This window comes from Puma concolor, chromosome B1 (assembly GCF_028749965.1).
Source record: "Puma concolor isolate L17-30 chromosome B1, mPumCon1.1.hap2, whole genome shotgun sequence".
In the NCBI taxonomy this organism is placed as follows: domain Eukaryota; kingdom Metazoa; phylum Chordata; class Mammalia; order Carnivora; family Felidae; genus Puma; species Puma concolor.
Genome location: NC_141670.1, coordinates 175,643,744 through 175,661,906, shown reverse-complemented (window position 1 = coordinate 175,661,906; position 18,163 = coordinate 175,643,744). Strand labels below are relative to the sequence as shown.

Here is an 18,163-nt window from a genome sequence, read left to right as displayed (position 1 = left end):
TCTCTCTTTCTTTTTTTCTCTTTCTTTTTTCTCTTCCTTCCTTCCTTCCTTTCTATCACCTTTCTTTCTCTTTCTCTCATCTTTCTTTCCCTCTTTTCTTTTTTCTTTTCCTTTCTCTTTTCTTTTCTTTTCCTTTCCTTTCTTTTCTTTTTTTTCAGTAGGCTTTGTGTCCAGTGCAGAGCCCAATGTGGGGCCTGAACCCTTGGATCAAGACCTGAGCTGAGATCAAGAGTTGAACACTCAACCAACTGAGCCACCCAGGGGCCCCCTGTTTCTTTTACTTTTATTCACATGGCTACTAGAAAACTTAAAATGACCGGCATGGTCTGCATTCCATTCCCACAGGATGACGCCACACTAGAAATTCTGGAAGGAACTCCAGGGTGGTCTGAGGGTCAGGAAAGTTCCTGAATGGGGGAGCGGAGGAGAGGATTTCACCAGAGGAGGAGGAAAGAGCTTTATGTTTGGGGGGGGGGGGGGGCGGGGAACTATTCTAACTCCCTAGCAGACCAGTGGGAAGGGGCAGGAGGAAGCCACCTGGATCTCATCAGGTGCCTGTTTCAGGTGACTTGTGTGCTCAGGCCAGCCTTCGGTCACCCACAGCACATGGAATTGGGAAGCTGGGATGTGATCTGTCTCCAAGCCCTCCAGCCCTCCGGGAGGAGAGGGCCCTGAGTTTGCCCTGCAAGTCACTGGTCCAGACAGTGGCTAACACGGAAGCATTTTTGCATCTGGGCGAAAAGTCCAAGAGTGACAGCGGCTGTTTCAGTGCTGCGGCACTTTCCTCAGCCCTGACTGTTTGGTTTTCTCAACAATCCTACTCAGTTGGTTTAATTACTGCCAGTGTTTCCCAAATAAGAGTCGTCCAGGGGTTCCTAACAGGCATGAGGTCATGCCAGGTAAGAGGGGAAGCCAGGACTTGCCCCCTGCCCCTGCCTCTGCACTCTGAGCACCAAGCTCCATGGTGTTCCAGCCTCTGCTGGGACCTGGGCCCCACCCCAGCGGCACGCCCCGTCTCGCCCCGCCCGGCAGCTGGCCGCTGGCCGGGCGGGCTTTCCTGGACTCTGCTGTCTGCTCCTGATCCAACAGGTACAGCCCGGAGTCCCTGCCCAGCACCCGGCCCTGGGCCCCAGGCTGTGGAATGTAAGAGAAGCATCCAACAGCCCGCCCTCCCAATTTCCTGCCGGCTGGGGCAGTGCCGCTTGGGTGAGAGGGGCGGCGGAGGCACCGGCTGCCTCCGCACCCTCGCCCTGCGGTGCCCCCGCCGCTCACTCAGGCTTTGCTCCCCTCGCGGCTCGCGGGGCCTCTGCCTTTCGTCCGGCCCTCTGTTTTCTGTTTCGCCCTGGCAGGTTCCATCTGGCACTTAGATCTTATAAATAGCCGCAGCTAGGGTGTGACTCGGGTGGAGACGTGGAGCTGGTACTCCACCCTGAAGGGGAAAAAAGCTCATTTAATTCATTTCTGCACTTGGAAGCCTCTCCCTCTTCGAACGCCAATTAGGCGGCAGCTGCTGGGGACTTTTTTCCTCTCCTTATCCCAAGATGGCCGTCTGATTTTCGGCGCCTTTTGACTTAAGCTCTTACAGGAGGTTGGGTGGGGCGGGCGTGGTAGGACCGCGGCCGCTCTGAAGTGGGCTGGCCGAGTTTTGCTGACTTTCCGCGAGAGCCTGTGGGTGGGAGCGGGTGAGGTTCCACAGAGGACCCAGCCCTCGTCTGTTTCTTCCAGGACGCTGGGGTTTGGGGTAAGGAGAGGACTTCCCTGGGAGGGGGAGATCCGGCTGGCCAACGCCTCGGGAAGCCCCCCCGGACTAGCGCCCTAACCAGATTCCCCGCCGAAGGGCTCTGGGCCTCTTGTCTCCTGTAGGATTTGGGGCTCTGCACCACGCATCTGGCATCCATCCTGTGCTGCCTTGTGGTTTATGTTGGCTCTAAAGAGCTGTGTCCTCATCAGTGTTAGTGGGGGTTACAGTGCCCGCCCAGAGTTCTCGGGCGGGTGGCTTGGTTCAATGCACGGAAAGCATTTGGCACGGAGCCTGGCACACAGTGAGGGCGCACAGATGCCAGCTCTCGCCAGCTTCCGTATTAGGTTGAGACACAGAGCCAGATAAACGCTCAAAGAACAGTTCCTGAAGGCTTGCAAGCAACTTATAGGAAGACCAAAAATAAACTGGAGGGTTTCCAGGTATCAGCCAAATGTTAATATCTTAAGTGATTTTTAAAAATGAAAGTATTAGATAATAAAATGTAGACTGCATATCAATACATAATGAAAGCATCACAAGGTAAAATAATGACAAAGAAGCAGAGCAAGGGGGTATGTCAGCAGACAAAAAATGAGAAACACCCAAACAACACTCACCCTCCAGGGATCATTGCTATTGTGAAAACTCCTTGATGTGTGACCTTTTGGCTCCTTTTCTATACATATATTAATTTGCGTGTGTGTGTGTGTGTGTCTGGGCAGGCAGGAGAGGAGGTTCTGATGCAGTCAGCGGAGGGAGTTCTTTGGATTTCTGTGGATGTGCCTGGGGCTTGTGTGACTGAACGGGGGAGACACAGGCCCGGGGTGTGCAGGGAACCCCACAGAGAGAACAGGGATGGCGAGAGAGGGATGTCATGGCCTTTGTCCTCAACCCTCCTTGGAATCAGGCTTGAGTGTTCTCCAAGGAGATGGGTAGGAGCCATCGTCTAACGGGACTGCCCTCACGAAAGACTGGGAGACTCTGGGCTTAGGCCTCAGCACCCAAATGGCAAGCTGTCCAACAGAGCTGGGGAGGCGGTCTCAGCACTGCCAGCAATGGGCGGTCTCTTTACGGCTCTGTTTGGTGGCCCTCAATGACGGTGACTCACTGAAGAAAAACCCGATGGAGAGCTCTGTGTGGCTCCTGTGGCCAAGACACTGAGGCCCCTTCAGAATCGCCTGGAAATAACAGGGAGGGTTCAAAGAGGGGCTCAGGTCCTTCTGTTTGGCAAGGGGAGCTCGGAGTCATTGGAATTTGGGTGTAAGTGTGGATATGATGTCATTATTAGATAATATTCAGTCATTTGTATCATTTCATAAGTAGCTCCTGCATGGTTAAATTAGGATGAAAACATTGCCTTGATTTGATTACTTTTTTATTCGAGTATAATTAACATACAGTGTTATATTAGTTTCAGGTGTACGATATAGTGATTCAACAGTTCTCTACATTTCTCAGTGCTCATCATGATGAGTGTTTTCTTAATCCCCTTCATCTATCTCACCCGTCGCCCCCACCCACCTCCCCTTTATGGTAACCATCAGTTTGTTCTTTAGATTTCAGAGTCTGGTTTTTCTTTGTTTCTGGAGAGTCCATTCCAGCATCTATTAAACAAGAATAAGAAGGAAAGATTCGAAGCAATATCCCAATACTCTTTAGATTCTATCAACTGTGAGACACTATGGATTTTCAAAGACGGCTGACTGCCTTTCATGCCTCTGAACTCCGCCCTTCCTTGGCATGATGGAGAAGGAAAATGAACTCAAGACCCACCTAGTACAGCATCTTAAATCTAATTAGGTACCCAAACAAGCGACTTATTTGAACTCAACGCATCCCAAGTTGCAAAAGTGGGCCAAGTCTCTTGGCTCCTAGGACTACAGCTTTGCCTCCTTCAGGAGCTAGACAGCCGATGCTCAGCAGAACTGCAGGTATGCGCCAGACCCCGGGAAGAAGCACACCCTCCTGTGTAATGCGAAGGCCACGGTCCAGACTTCATTCTCCCCGGGTCTCAGGGTAAGTGCAACAGCGGAGGAAAATCTAACTACAGAAGCGCGAAACCTCTTTCCGAGTGATAATGCTGCCCAGCAGGGTGCCTTGGGAGAGCTCGACTGTACGGTACGTCCCTTCTGTACACAGGGCCTGTGAGTCATGCTCCTTAGGGAAGATCAGAGGAGAGAAAGCCTAGTGGCTGGCAGGTGCCTTAGGCCCTTCCGATAGGTCCTTGTCTCGGGGCCCCTGTGACCTGTGAAGATCTTCAGGGGTCAAACCTCTTATTCTCTCTTCTCTGGGCCCCCTCTTCCCAACTGGAAGGAGTATCACCGTCTCCTCAGAGCACCATTTGATTTCCTCTTCATAGACTAAGCCTTTATCAGATGTCACGATGTTTTGCACCGAGGCATCAATGTCACTGTTCAGAGAGACAGTATTTTTTTTTTTTTTAAAGAAGTTTTTTTTTTTTTTTAATTTTTTTTTTTCAACGTTTATTTATTTTTGGGACAGAGAGAGACAGAGCATGAACGGGGGAGGGGCAGAGAGAGAGGGAGACACAGAATCGGAAACAGGCTCCAGGCTCTGAGCCATCAGCCCAGAGCCCGACACGGGGCTCGAACTCACGGACCGCAAGATCGTGACCCGGCTGAAGTCGGACGCTTAACTGACTGCGCCACCCAGGCGCCCCAGAGAGACAGTATTTTGAAACCTGAAGACAGAGAAGAGCGTGGAATAGCTGCAGATACAGACAGTTGATTTCATTCATTCATTCATTTTTCCCTTGAGTGCTTAGAGAAACACTTAAGTCCTCTGTCTCCTCTGCTGCTGCGTTGCTCAAGCCAACGTGCTCTCTGAGCTGGACCGGTGCAGTACTTTCTGAATAGTTCTGTTTGCTCCCGTTCTTTTTTTAAAAGTCTATTTATTTCTTTTTTCAAAAATTTTTTTTCAATTTATTTTTGAGAGAGAGACAGAGAACGAGCAAGCGAGGGGCAGAGAAAAGGAGACACAGAATCCAAAGTAGCCTCCAGGTCTGAGCTGTCAGTACAGAGCCTGACTCAGGGCTTGAACCCACGAACCGGGAGATATGACCTGAGCCGAATTTGGACGCTTAACCAACTGAGCCACCCAGGTGCCCCTAAAGTTTCTTTCTCTCTTTCTTTCTTTCTTTCTTTCTTTCTTTCTTTCTTTCTTTCTTTCTTTCTTTCTTTCTTTCTTTCTTTCTTTCTCTTTCTTTCTTTCTTTCTTTCTTTCTTTCTTTCTTTTTTAGTTTATTTTTTTTTAGAGAGTGACAGAGCACAAGCAAGGGTGGGCAGAGAGAGAGGGAGACACAGAATCCAAAGCAGGCTCCAGGCTCTGAGCTGTCAACACAGAGCCTGACGCGGGGCTCGAACTCACAAGCCGTGAGATCATGACGTGAGCCGAAGTCGGACGCTTAACCGACTGAGCCACCCAGGCGCCCCATGTATTTATTTCTAAGTTACCCCTATACCCAGTGTGGGTCTTGAACTCATGATCCCAAGATCAAGGGTCACATGCTCCTCTGACTGAGCCAGCCAGGTGCCCCTGTTTACCTCCATTCTTGACTTTCTCCAACTATTCTCATCAAGGTGATCTTTAAAATTAAAACAAAAACAAAAACAAATTTCATCTTGTCTCTCTGGATCCCTGCTGAAAGTCACTGACTGGCTTTTTCACTTCCCTCCATTCTCCAGGCTACTGCCTCCTCTCAGGGTCAGCTCCCCCTCCTTTCTGTGCTGCAGTGACCTTGCCTTTCTTTCAGATCCTCAAATCTGCACGAGCCTCCCCTCTGGCTCCAGAACCTTTGCCTGGACTCACCCCTCCCTTTCCCTCTTCATGTAAAATTAACTCCTTTACTTCAAATCTCAGTTCAAACCTCGCTTCCTCAGAAAGCCTTTCACAGCCTCCAGGCTTAAACAACTTCCTTGAAATACGTTCTCTTAACACTTGGTGATGTGTTTCATATCACTTAACCAGAGTGGGTGCCTGTATGTTTTTCTGGTTGGTTATTTGATACTGACGGGCGTTAGTCTGTCTCCCCCAGTAAATTATAATTGCATGAAGATTGGGTCTGTGCCTGTTCCCTCTTCATTATACTCTCAGAGCCTAGCACAGAGCCCATCGCAAGAGTGTTCAATAAATGTTTGTCAGATACTTGTCAGATACGTAGACTTGGCTCCCGGGAGTTTGTCATCAGCTAGGAGAGAAACATCCCAACTTATCCTCCAAAGCCCTCTTCTAACGTCATCTTCATTGTGATGCTTCCCTGCCCATTTCCCTTTCCTCGCCTCCCTGGGCAAGAGAAAGCCCCTCCAGCATGTGCCCCAGCCTACTCCGTGTTGCTTAGTAACCCCACATTGGGCTTTCAGAAGATGGGCCTGCCCTCATCCATACTGTCAACTGGACAGCTCCCCCTGGATGCCTGTATCCCTTTCTTCCGTATACTGTAACAAAGTACCACGAACTGCTTAAAGCAACAGGAGTTTATCTTCTCACAGTTCTGGAAGCTAGAAGTCAAAAATCAAGGTGTTGCCAGGGCCACGCTCTCTCTGAAACACAGAGGAGAGTCTTTCCTTGCCTCTTGTAGATGTTGATATTTTCTGGCAATCCTTGGTGTTTCTTGGCTTGTAGGTACATCACACCAATCTCTACCTCTGTGGTCACCTAGCTATCTTCTTATAAGGACACCAGTCACATTAGATGAAGGGTCTACTCTCCTCCAGATGACCTCATCCTAATAGTAACCAATTAGATCTATAATTACCCTATTTCTAAATAAGATCACATTTTGAGCTCTTGGGGGGGGCATTGACCTGAACATATTAAAAAAAATTTTTTTTAAGTTTATTGATTTGGAGAGAGAGGGAGAGGCAGAGAGAGAGAGAGAGGGAGAGGCAGAGAGAGAGAGAGAAAGAATCCCAAGTAGGCTCCATACTGTCAGCAGAGAGCCCAACGCAGGACTCAAACTCATGAACTTTGAGATCACGACCTGAGCCGAAATCAAGAGTTGGACGCTTAACTGACTGAGCCACCCAGGTGCCCCACTGAACATATCTTTTTTTAAAGTTTTTATTTGATTATTTTGAAGTTCATTTATTTATTTAGAGAGAGAGAGAGAGCAGTGGGGGTGGGGGGCAGAGAAAGAAGGAGAGAATCCCAAGAGGCCCACACTGATAGCGTGGAGCTCGACTCAGGGCTCGGTGTCACGAACCGCGAGATCATGACCTGAGCTGAAATCAACAATCAGACACTTAGCCTACTGAGCCACCCAGGCTCCCCAAGCATATATTTTTGAGAGACATAATTCAGCTCATAACAAACACGTTATGTAACTCAAATTCAGGTCCCAAATCGCCCTCAGTGTCTTTCCCCCCAAGCCCATTCATCGTCCTATATTCCTTATCTTAACGGGTGGCACCGAGATTCATCTAGAGCAAAAGAGAAAGTCATCTTATTTTTCTCCTTCTTCCATATTGAATCAGTCATGAAGTTCTACTGACTGTCTCTTTAACGTTTTTCATATTCATCCCCAGTGACTCTATTTTAGTTCCTCCATCATCTGTAACCCGGACAATTGTGGGAATCAAGCTGGCCTTTCCATCTCCTGTCCCAGTCCTTTTCTAATTCATCCTGCATGCTGCTTCATGAGGGATGCACTTAAAATGCAAAATGACTGTGATACTATGTTTAAAACTCTTCAAAAGCTTTGCTTTGCACATACGGTGGTCCAAACTCTTACGCAAGGCACACAAGATTCCATCATCTTACCCCTACCTTTCTTTTTTTTTTTTTTTAAGTTTATATATTTATTTTGAGAGAGAGAGAGAGGGAGGGAGAGAGAAAGCATGAGTGGGGGAGGGGCAGAGAGAGGCAGAGAGAGAGAATCCCAAGCAGGCTCTGCATTGTCAGGGCTGAGCCTGATGCAGGGCTCGAACTCACAAACCGTGAGATCATGACCCGAGCCACAGTCAAGAGTCTGTCGCTTAACCAAATGAGCCACCCGGGTGCCCCTTCCCCCTACCTTTCTTAACTCAACTTTTGCTACTGCCTGTCTGCACTCTCTTCTCTAATCATTTTGAACTATTCGGTTTCCTAAACGTAGGAAATGGTTTCCTGTGTTTGAGCTTGTGGCAGAGACGTTTGTCACACTCACAGAACAGCCACGTGTCCCTGTACAGTTCACAACCTGATGAAACAGGTGACTAGTTCTGGCCAATGAGTGGGAATGGAAATTATCTCTGTCACCTCTGTGCTGAGGAATTCACCTTCAATGTGTTACCTTCCAGCTTTCCGTTCCCTGCAGGGCCAGCTTGGAAGCCACATGTTCTGGATGGTAGGGCTATTAGAGCGTATGGACTCTGCTCGTTTCGGGCCTCAAAGGACTGTGTAGAGCAGAGCCTTGCCTATTATTCCTCCTACCCACCCCCGAACCAGCTGACCGGCCTTGGACGTGACTCGAGTGAAAAATAAATCTTAGTTATATTTAGCTACCAAGGCTTCAGGGTCATTTTGTTACCATGGCATAACTTAGGCCATCCTGACTCACGCAAGGGGTTCCCTCCGCCTGGAAAAGTCTTACTGATCCTTCTAGCCCGATGCTGTTCTCTTTTGTGAAACTGATCTGACCCATTGCCCCTGCACCTTGTCTATAATGCCAACGTGGTCCTTATCACCTGTTATCACAATCATTCAATACCCAGTGAATCATGAAATAGTAGATGGTGTGTGCCTCGAGGGCAGGGTCTGTGTGCTGGTCAGCTGTCAGGTTTTTATCTCCAGCACCCCACAGGGTGTTGGGCATAAAGGGGGTACCCAATCCAATAAATAATGAATGAATGAATGAATGACCTGACTGCATGTAATCTGTCAGTAGAGAGTGATGGGGAAGGCCTCAAGGAACATGAAAACATCGTGTGGGACTCCGTGGCCTGGAGACACGAGGAGTCAGTGACTGCAGTTTTGAGCTCATGCCATGTTCAGAGCAACATGGCCTCTATGATATATATCCCTGAGGCTTCAGTGAGTGAAAGGATTATAGACGATAAAACTATCGTGTGCAATCAGGAAGTTTAAAAGGGAGTCCAAAAAGTACTTTTAACTCATGAGCGAGTACACTAGAGTGGAATAAAAATGCGCTTTCTTATTGGCAGAAAGTGATGATTTAGGGGGTGCCCCAGGTGGCTCAGTTGGTGGAGCAGCCGACTTCGGCTCAGGTCATGATCTCGCAGTTTGTGAGTTCGAGCCCTGCATGGGGAGGATCGCGGCTGTTGGTGGAGAGCCCGCTTCAGAGCCTCTGTCTCCCTCTGTCTCTCAAAAATAAATAAACATTTTTTTTTTTTTTTAAAAGAAAGTGACGATTTAGGAAATAGCATTGCATGTTTTTGACACAGCCAGAATGACTGTCAAATTAAAATCGTGTATAACTGGCTCACTGGAAGAGCATGAAACAGGGATTGTGAACCAAATGGAACTCTTCCCCTCTTTCTCTCTCTCTCCATCTGTCTATCATCTCTCGCCCCTGGGAGCAGTAGGGGCAGATCCAAGTTTTGTGGGGGCCCCCATTGTCTCCTTCAATTTTATTCGATGGCGGCAGCAGCCCTCTCCCTCCAATGATGACTTGAGCCAGTGAACTTGCTGTCGTGCTCAGATCATACAATACTCCTTTGAGTTGCAAAGAAGTAGCCTGCCTTTGGACCTTAACATTCTAAGTCCCAGGTAATAGTTAAAACTCTGAAACTGATTTAGCCTGAAATCTTTTCTTCTCCCTTGGCTCAGACCCGCCTCATCCTGGAAGCCTGCCCTGGGAAAGGGGGCATGGCCCTTCTCCTCGCCTCCCCCTCTGCTCACCTCCTCCCCCTTGCTAGCTGCTGCTTCCCTCCGTGCTTGGAATGAAGCCCAGAAAGGGGAGAGGTAAGGGAATAAGATCGTTCTCACGTGGCTGGGTGGCCTAAGCCCTTTGGGCCGGCAGCTGGCCTCCATGGGGTGGCCTGGCAGATGATTAAAGCTGGCCCTGTCACGGGCTCTGCAGAGGCCTCCAGCTGGGCCCCCCGTCTCCTGTGGTTCCCTTGACCCAGGCTGAAGGTCTCTATCCCTCTGGGTGGTCTCATATGACTCCTTCCCCAGCTCCTGGGATTCCGGAGGTATAACGGCCAGCCCCTTTCTGCTGAGGTCTTCTGTTCATGCCTACAGGCCCCAAGACCACCCCACAGTGCCCCACACCTGCGCCCTTTCCCACGGGGACCACATCTGGTCTTGGGACACTCCCCTTGCTCTGCCACCAAAGTAGTATCCGCCACTGACGTTTAAATGTCTCTCACGCCGTTCCGTGTGCTTTAACATGTGTTATCTCAGTGAACGCTCATAACCACCTACGACGTGGGTAGATCTGGCAGGCCACGTCCGTGAGTGTTTATTTAACAACTTCTGCCTTAAGTTCTGCTGTCACAAAACACTGCAGGCACCTTTCATCTGTCACTGATTTTGATTACAGACCTAGGAATGCAGAGATTGAGGCTTTCCCTTAGCTTGACTGTAAACTCACCGCGAGTCTCAGGGCCGATCGGTAATATCTCTGGAATGGACTCATCAACACCAAGGTTCCTTCTCACCCTAAAATTCTGTGACTTAAGAACTCATTCTAGGATAAGGAATTGCATGTAGGTGTTCAGGGTAGGAGGTAAGAAAAGGCTAGTTGGGACCTAGGGCATGGAGAAGCCTGGACAGTGTGGATACAAGTAGCCCTGAAAAATCTCGAGCATATTTAAGTTCTGACAAAATGATCATTAAAATGTCTCAAGACCTAGGTGTCTATTGTTTCTTTTACAATCCTAATGAGAGATCTCAGTAAAAAGAGAGGTTTTCACTCTTGGTTTTGGCTCAGGTCCTGATCTCATGGTTTGTGAGATCGAGCCCCACGTCGGGCTCTGTGCACTGACAGTGAGGAGCCTGCTTGGGATTCTGTCTCCCTCCCTCTCTGCCTTCCTCCCCTTGTGCTCCCTTTCTCTCTCTCAAATAAATAAATAAACTTAGAGAAAAACGATTTTAAGAAAAGACTATAAAACTCAGCATGAAAATGAATATTGATTTGGAATGAAAAGAAAAATTCCCCGGAAGTCTCCTCATTAGCTTTATAGTGAATCTGCTTCAAAGCGAAGGCGGCTTGGTCTGTCTTGTTCAAAGCTGTGTCCTCTGGACTTAGAACAGTGTCCGGCACATAGTAGGTGCTCAAGAAATACTTGTAGAATCAAAGGGTGATTGACACTAGAGAACTGGTTAAAGGAGAGAGCAAGAAGAGGTAGGAAGCGTTTCCGTAACTTGCCCCTAAACGCAATCAGTAATCACGAGAACTGGATTTGAACGTGGGTGTCTCTCCCCTCCTCTCTGGGTTGGTGACTGCACAGCTAGACTCTGTCCCCAGCCTCCCTTGCAGTCGGGGTGATGTGACCATATGACAAAATTCTTGCAAGTTAAAGGTGAGCAGACATCAAGGTGCTACGTTGTGGCTTGAGCCTTAAGATGATGGGTACGCCTCGTCCCCACACCCCCTTTCTACCTGCTGGCTAAAATCTGGATATGGGGCTGATTCGGTTTGACAAGAACACGGAGGGGTTGGCAGAGTCACCACTTGGCAAAAACCATGGTTCCCGAATGATCACAAAGAAACAGAGCTCCTCCACTGACCTGCACAGTTCACATCAGGATTGTGCCTTGACGGACAAATAACCCTCTTTGTTCTGTAAGCCACGGTGTTTTGAGACCTCTCCGTTTTAGCGTCACACTCATACCATTTTTCGAACGCAGGCCCTTGGCATCACACTGTACTTTCTCCAAGCAACACTGCCAGAAACGGGGAGAGGGGTTCATTTGCAGTCTGCCTGACAGACGCCTTGTGTTTTTCTCGTGGCTGTCCCTCACGCTTCCTTCCCTGGGAATGAATATAACCGTGGCCAGCTATGTGTCCAGTACTGTACTGAGAACCTTCCACGAAAAGACTTATAGTGCAGACAGTACTATGATGTCCATTTTACAGCTGAGGAAACTGAGGTGCAGAGAGGTTAAGCAACACAGCTAGGGAGAGAGCTGGGATTTGGACCCGTGCGGGTCGCTTCCACTGCTTATGCGGCCAGTCGCCTTGGCATGTTCTTCTGACCCCCTTGCTTCATTTCTTTTGCTGTCCTCCCGTCCTTCAGATCCATTCAATTCTCCCATCGTGAGTAGGCCAACAGAAACACCAGCTGGCCATAAATAAAAAGAAGTTTCTGCCTCTTTCTCTCTGTCAACGGTTCCACTTTTTACATCTCTTCGGTGTCTTCATACAGTGTTGGGAACTCTTGGGTCTGGGGAGTGCCATCAGCCAGCATTACATCAGGCACACCAGGCACAGTGAAGAGAGCCCCGAATCAGAAGCTGGAGTTTCCATCTCTTGGCCTGGCTCTGCCGTGGCTTTGTGCGCAGCCTTGACCGTGGCGCTCCTCTCCGTAAAGTGACAGGCATGGACGGTCTCTAAGGTTCCTCATTGCTCTGAAATCCATAACCTGTGAGTCTTTCCTTCCTTGGTCCACCGTCTGTCCTCTGGCAGTGCCTGTCCATTTGCAGAAGACCAGGGAGCAGGGAGCAGCGCTGTATTTGAGATCTTGAAGGACACCTCGTGGTGCCACTGGAGTCGGAGACGCAAAAGGAAAAGATGAGGGTAAGTCGGACTCTGTCAGTTTCCTGGCAGTCCGGCCATCTCCAGGCTCAAAGGTCTCCCGCGTACATAGGTGCAAATGAAATAATATTCGAGAGTAAGAATGGGGACAAGGAAGCTTCCAGGCTTGGAGAGGGAACATGAACCCACTGACCAGTGAAATGATCCCCAGATCATTCCAGAATCCCAGTTTGCCTGCAAGCGGGGACAGCATGCCCTCCAAGAGACTAACAGGTAAATGCAGCTCCAGTGCCTATGAACTTCTGTCAGTCATGGCAAAACACGGATCTGCTAAAAGAGTCTGGGAAAGGAGAATCTCAAGATGCGTGAATGAGTAAACAAAATAAGGGGCAAGGCAGTTTCCCTCCTGTGAACATCTTGAGCAATCAGACAGCTCTCCAAGATGGCGTAGATGAATCTCCCTGTCACTACTCCATGCTGAATTGGTCATGGCTTGAACATGTGTAGGTTATGGGAAAACTTTGAGTCTGGCTCTCTGCTGAAATCAAACTTTTCCTCCTCCCTGATTTTTACCGTAGTCACTCTTCTGGAAATTACTTGCACGTGGTTGATAGAGTATCAGTTTGGGGCTAAGAAAATGGCAGCCAGGACCCATTTGGTCATATGATGAGCAGTAACAGGAAAAAACAGGGAAGAGATAAAACCTAAAACTGGGTGGGCCTCTGCCAAGGGGAGGATGTCTAGTGCCCTTTTGCTTTCTCAACAAAATTACGAAATTATGCGCTTTGACTCGCGTGGCTAAGCAGATGTTCTCTTTGCTGCGAATCTGTTAGCTCCTTGCTTACTCTGCTGAGTGGGTGGCGCAAAAAAAGATGAGCTGCAAAGAAGGAGCCGGCAGTGACAGGAAAAGACACGGGGCGTGAGAGATTAGGAGCTGAGGGACAGCGACCCTGAATTGAGACGAAAGGGGCTTCCGAAGGAGCAAGCCTGCAGCATGTTTAGTTAACGTCTTTCCAACAAAGGAGAAATTTTGTGCAGCCACAGATCATTTGCAATTCAAAGAGCAAGAGGCAAACCGAGTTGAGAACATACTTTGTGTGGAAAGGCATTCATAGTATCCATGCCCCAAACACCTCCCACCCAAGGGAAGTCGTCCGGTACATTTGAGAGCTTTTCACTGACTTGGGGCCCTCAGTGCCGCCATTTTCCCTCTTTCTCCCTCTCTCCCTTTCCTCTTCCCCCTTCCATACTGGTTGCCTGTCTGTCACTTCAATTCAGTCCAGCCATCTGGAACCTTCCCTACTAGATAATATCTCCACCTCAAATTAAAAAATGGCCCTTTCCTACTTGATCAGAGCCCTGGTATCTGGATGGTTGAGGAAGATTGCTGAATGGCAGTGTGAGGTGGAGATTTCCTGGGGATTTCAATCACCTTGCTCCCCCTCTACCCTTCATGATAAAGGCTAATCAGGAGGGGAATGAAAACAACACGCAATCTTACGAGAAATGAGGAATGGGCCAGATGCAACCCACAGAGGCTGGCTGAGATTTCAATTTTCTTACTGTAATGAAAACTGCATTTCCATGAACCGTTGCGGTAGAAATTACTTACTGGCGGTCACCTGTGATAGCATCACCCCGCGGCTCACGTGGTGGGCACGGATGCCGCCAGGGACGGTTGCTGAAGCTCCTTCTCGTGATCACCTTCCACGCGGTCCTCAGGATGCTGCAGATGGGCAGAGGCGGCGCTTTCGTGTGGGAAACGAGGCCCGATCCATAATATGATGGTAATTTAAAACAGTAGTTCTGGGGCGCCTGGGTGGCTCAGTCGGTTGAGCGTCCGACTTCAGCCAGGTCACGATCTTACGGTCCGGGAGTTCGAGCCCCGCGTCGGGCTCTGGGCTGATGGCTCAGAGCCTGGAGCCTGTTTCTGATTCTGTGTCTCCCTCTCTCTCTGCCCCTCCCCCGTTCATGCTCTGTCTCTCTCTGTCCCAAAAATAAATAAACGTTGAAAAATAAATAAGTAAATAAAAAAAAAAAAAAAAAAACAGTAGTTCCTTCTCCTACCCTTTCCCTGTGACCTTTCCTTCACGGTTGGAATCTGTGATTTTTCTGCTGGGGTCCTGCAGGATGCCAGATGGAGGTCAACCATAATAAGTGATGGCATTATGTTCAGGTACCTGCTACGTGCCAGGCAGTGAACTGGTGCGTCTTTTACGTTCTCCCTCATCATTTCCATTATCCTGTGCACCAAAGATTGTCCTCCAGTGCTCTCCTTTCCTTTCTTCCTTAATAATATAATTGTACTTTTTTTTTTCTTTAAACGAGGCACATGAATTCCTACAAGAAGACCACATAGCCCAGCCTCCCCTGTGGCTACGTGTGCCCATGAGGTCATTGTGTTGGAAGCAGAAGTGTTCTGTGCAGTTCTGAGGAAGTGTCCTAAACAGGAAGAAACATGCCCCTTTTTTTCTCTTCTTTTCTATGCCAGTTGGAACGTGGATGTGATGGCTGGATGTGAACAGCCTTCTTAGACCATGAGGTGGAAACCACTTGTTGAGCATGGTAAAGCAATGAGAAGGAGCTAGAGTCGCTGATGATTGTGGAGGGGAATTTTGAGGGTTTTGGTCACCTGATCTGATCCTGTCCTACCAAAAGCACCCAGTAAGAAAGTCGTAGAATGAGGTGTTGGGGAATATGGGCTCTGGGGTCAGATACACCCGGATTAAAAACTTACCTCTCCTACACTTATCAGCTCCATGATCTTAGGCAAATTACTTAACTGTTCTATGTCTGATTCTTAATTTGCAAAATCAGTATAAATAAAAAGTAAGCAAAAGGGATTTGGGGAAAAATCTTTAAAAATTTTCAGCATAGTGCCTGGCACATGGTCAGTGCATGACAAAGGATAGATAGTATTATTCTAATATTATAGATGAGGAAACAAACTTCAGCAAAGTTAGGAAACTTCTCCAAGGCCATGAACACAGATAAATAACAGAGTACTAGATCCGGAAGCTCCCGAGTTTTCCATGACATTGACCACCATGGATGCCCAGATGTCACCATGAAAAACAAGGGAAAAAAATTGAACTCTTTTTTATACTTTCTAGTGAGCACATGTACATGTGCGCGCGCGCGCGCGCGCGTGCGCGCACACACACACACACACACTACACACTTTAGGTAGTTCAGTGCATTCTTCGAATGTAAAATTAGCAGTTTTACAAAAGAATCTACCAAAATGGAAACGTTTGTTTGAACTAACATGTACTAATATCACTAGGTACAAAGTTTCCAGCAAGCTATGCTGCTGTCTGCTGACCCCTCAGGGTCACCTGCTGGTGATCAGTCCCCTGTGACATGGTCACATTCTGCATTTCCTTGTGTCCACACCGAGCTCAAGCTCATTTTTCAATTTGCAGATGAGTTGAGCTCAGAATATCAGTCCTTAGTATGTCAAGTCTGTGCAGTGGTGTCCTTCCGACCCAGACTTTCTGTCAGACCAGGGCTAAGGTTTGGATGGGATTGTTTTATGGCAACTGTGAGCTTCTAACAATGAGGGTGGCTCAGTGGCCTATAAGTCAGAGTGGATGATTTGAGAAGGCTGTGAACTCTATCAAGGCAGGGACTGTATCTGTTTTGCTCACCGATGTATCTCTACTCAGAAGGACTTAATCACTATGTACTGAATCGTGTTTGGATGAATGAGGGCTCTCAGGATCACCATGCAATAAACCATCATGGCTGAATCAAACCACCGAACTGATGCTCACTGGACTTCCCCATGGGGCCCAAGTATGGGGGTCGCTTGTCCAGCACCCAATCCTACCATTCCAATTGTACTCCTTCTGTCTTTTAGGGAGCTTCCCACTATGGGCTGCTTTGGGGAGGGCAGATGGTGGAGGGAAGTGCCTGCTCTTATAAATCAAAGTGGTCAGATCCTCTCTCTGGGAGCTTTCAATTCAAACAACTGTTGCAAGGATGTAAGATGATTGGAGGCTGTTCACTGCAGGACCTGGATGGAGTGTAGGCCATATGCTTCTGCTCTGAGTTTTGCTGTGTCTCCTTCAACCTTGCCTTTACCAGCTCCCTTAGTCCTGCCCACGTTCCCACCCTCGACTTCAAACCTCCCACAGATTCTGATGTGCCTTAAAGTCATTGAATAATCCCCAGCCCCTTTGTTTCTTAAAATAGCTTTCAAGCAAAATTGCAAGAGGGATTTTGCTGCTAATCTTGGTCTTCACTGATAGACCTAAAGCTTATCTGGTAAATTTCCAAATAGCAACTTGGGAGAAGTTGTGCAGTCAAGGCCAATATTTTTCAATTTGAAATATGGAGACTGAAGTAATTGGAGAAGGTGACAGTGACTATTTTTGAGATGATTATTAGGAGCAACTCTTTGGCACTGAAAAAGTTGGAGAGAAGTGAGTTGAAAACTGGCTCCATGGCTAAATATGGTGCCAAACACCTAATTTTACAATTGTCGGTGAATTTTTTCTCATCAACAAAGAATGTACTTTGGCACGTTTCTCTCCCACCCTCACAGGATGGTCATCGCTGTGCTCTTCACATGTTGTGAGAATTCTGGGTCATTTTCTCAAGTTTGGAATTGTGGATGTGGCCGTGGCTGTTTCCAGACAGAAAACAGTGGAATCCTGGAAAGAGTCAAACAATCAACTGTGATTTTGTACTTCGATCCAGATGAATTAAGCAAGCAGATCCTTTGGGTTTTACACATCTATGAAATATCAGGCCCTCATGTTCTCCTTTTGGGGTGTTCTTCCTCAAAAAGAATGCACTTTCACTATTTAAATCATATCAGTAAATAGTCATATTGTGTCTTATGGTTTTTTGGTCCTTCTGTCTTAAAAAGAATGATTTCAAGAATGAAGTTTCACATGCCGATTTGAATAGTTTAATTTTTGTTGGAATAATTAGTTCCCTTCCTCTCATCTTTTTCTGAACCCACTGGAAAAAAAAAAAAAAAAGACAAAGGAGAGAGGCAGAGAGACACCAAAATAACATCTTTCCTATTGATAAAGCTGACATTGGAGAAAGTGGAATATATCTGTGGCCAAATGGACTTCCTAATCGTGAGTGCACGTGCTGGCTGCACCAGCCGATCTGGTCAGAGGCAGAAGCAGACCACTGCTGGCCTCCACACACGGGAAGCGTGGAGAGCTTTACTGCTGTGCTTGCCATGGGTTTGACAGCCATCTAGAGCATGTTTTCTCTGCTATTTCCTACAAGGAAGAAGAGACAGGAAGGGGCTGGGCTGTGCATGCTTGGTTTCTTCCCACAGATTCCTCAATTAGGTAAGTCCCTCTGCTGTCCAGGGGAGGGGTGAAGAAGGGCTCCAGGGAGATACTCTGCTAATGGGGTTCATGCTGCTGGGGAAAGAGCTCCTGAGTGGGAAGAAGCACCCTCCCTAAGAAAGTCTTCAATGACAAAATCTATTGTAATAGGCATTTTTTATTTACCAGTTTTGATTTCTAACCCCCTCTCCTCCTCATGTCTCATTGAACATTCTAATTTGGGCAAGAGAAAAAACTGCATAGTAAAAAGAACACTGGAGACCTGGGTCCTGGTTGGGCTGGTGGGTAAGTCAAAGGGGCTCTCCGGGTCTTGCCTTCCTGCAGCCTGAGAGTGTAGGAGAGGTTGGTCCTTGCTAAAGCCAGTCCTATGGTCTGCCTCCCATACCTTTCCTTCCGGGAACCTTGCCTTCTCTTGTATTTTCAACTTCTTTTCTCCTCAACTGGGTT

General features: G+C 48.0%; 1 long non-coding RNA gene across 2 annotated transcripts; it reads left to right on the top strand.

Annotated features, from left to right (window-relative positions):
• Positions 1-952: 952 nt before the first annotated feature.
• Positions 953-17,245, top strand: LOC147582046 (uncharacterized). 2 transcript variants are annotated; one of them, XR_015250521.1, is made up of 3 exons: positions 953-1,741; positions 3,298-3,757; positions 16,948-17,245. It is a non-coding gene; the product is annotated as an uncharacterized LOC147582046 (long non-coding RNA). The 2 variants fall into 2 exon arrangements; XR_015250520.1 differs by lacking the exon at positions 16,948-17,245 and adding an exon at positions 12,330-14,199 and having other exon boundaries at positions 954-1,741.
• Positions 17,246-18,163: the final 918 nt, after the last annotated feature.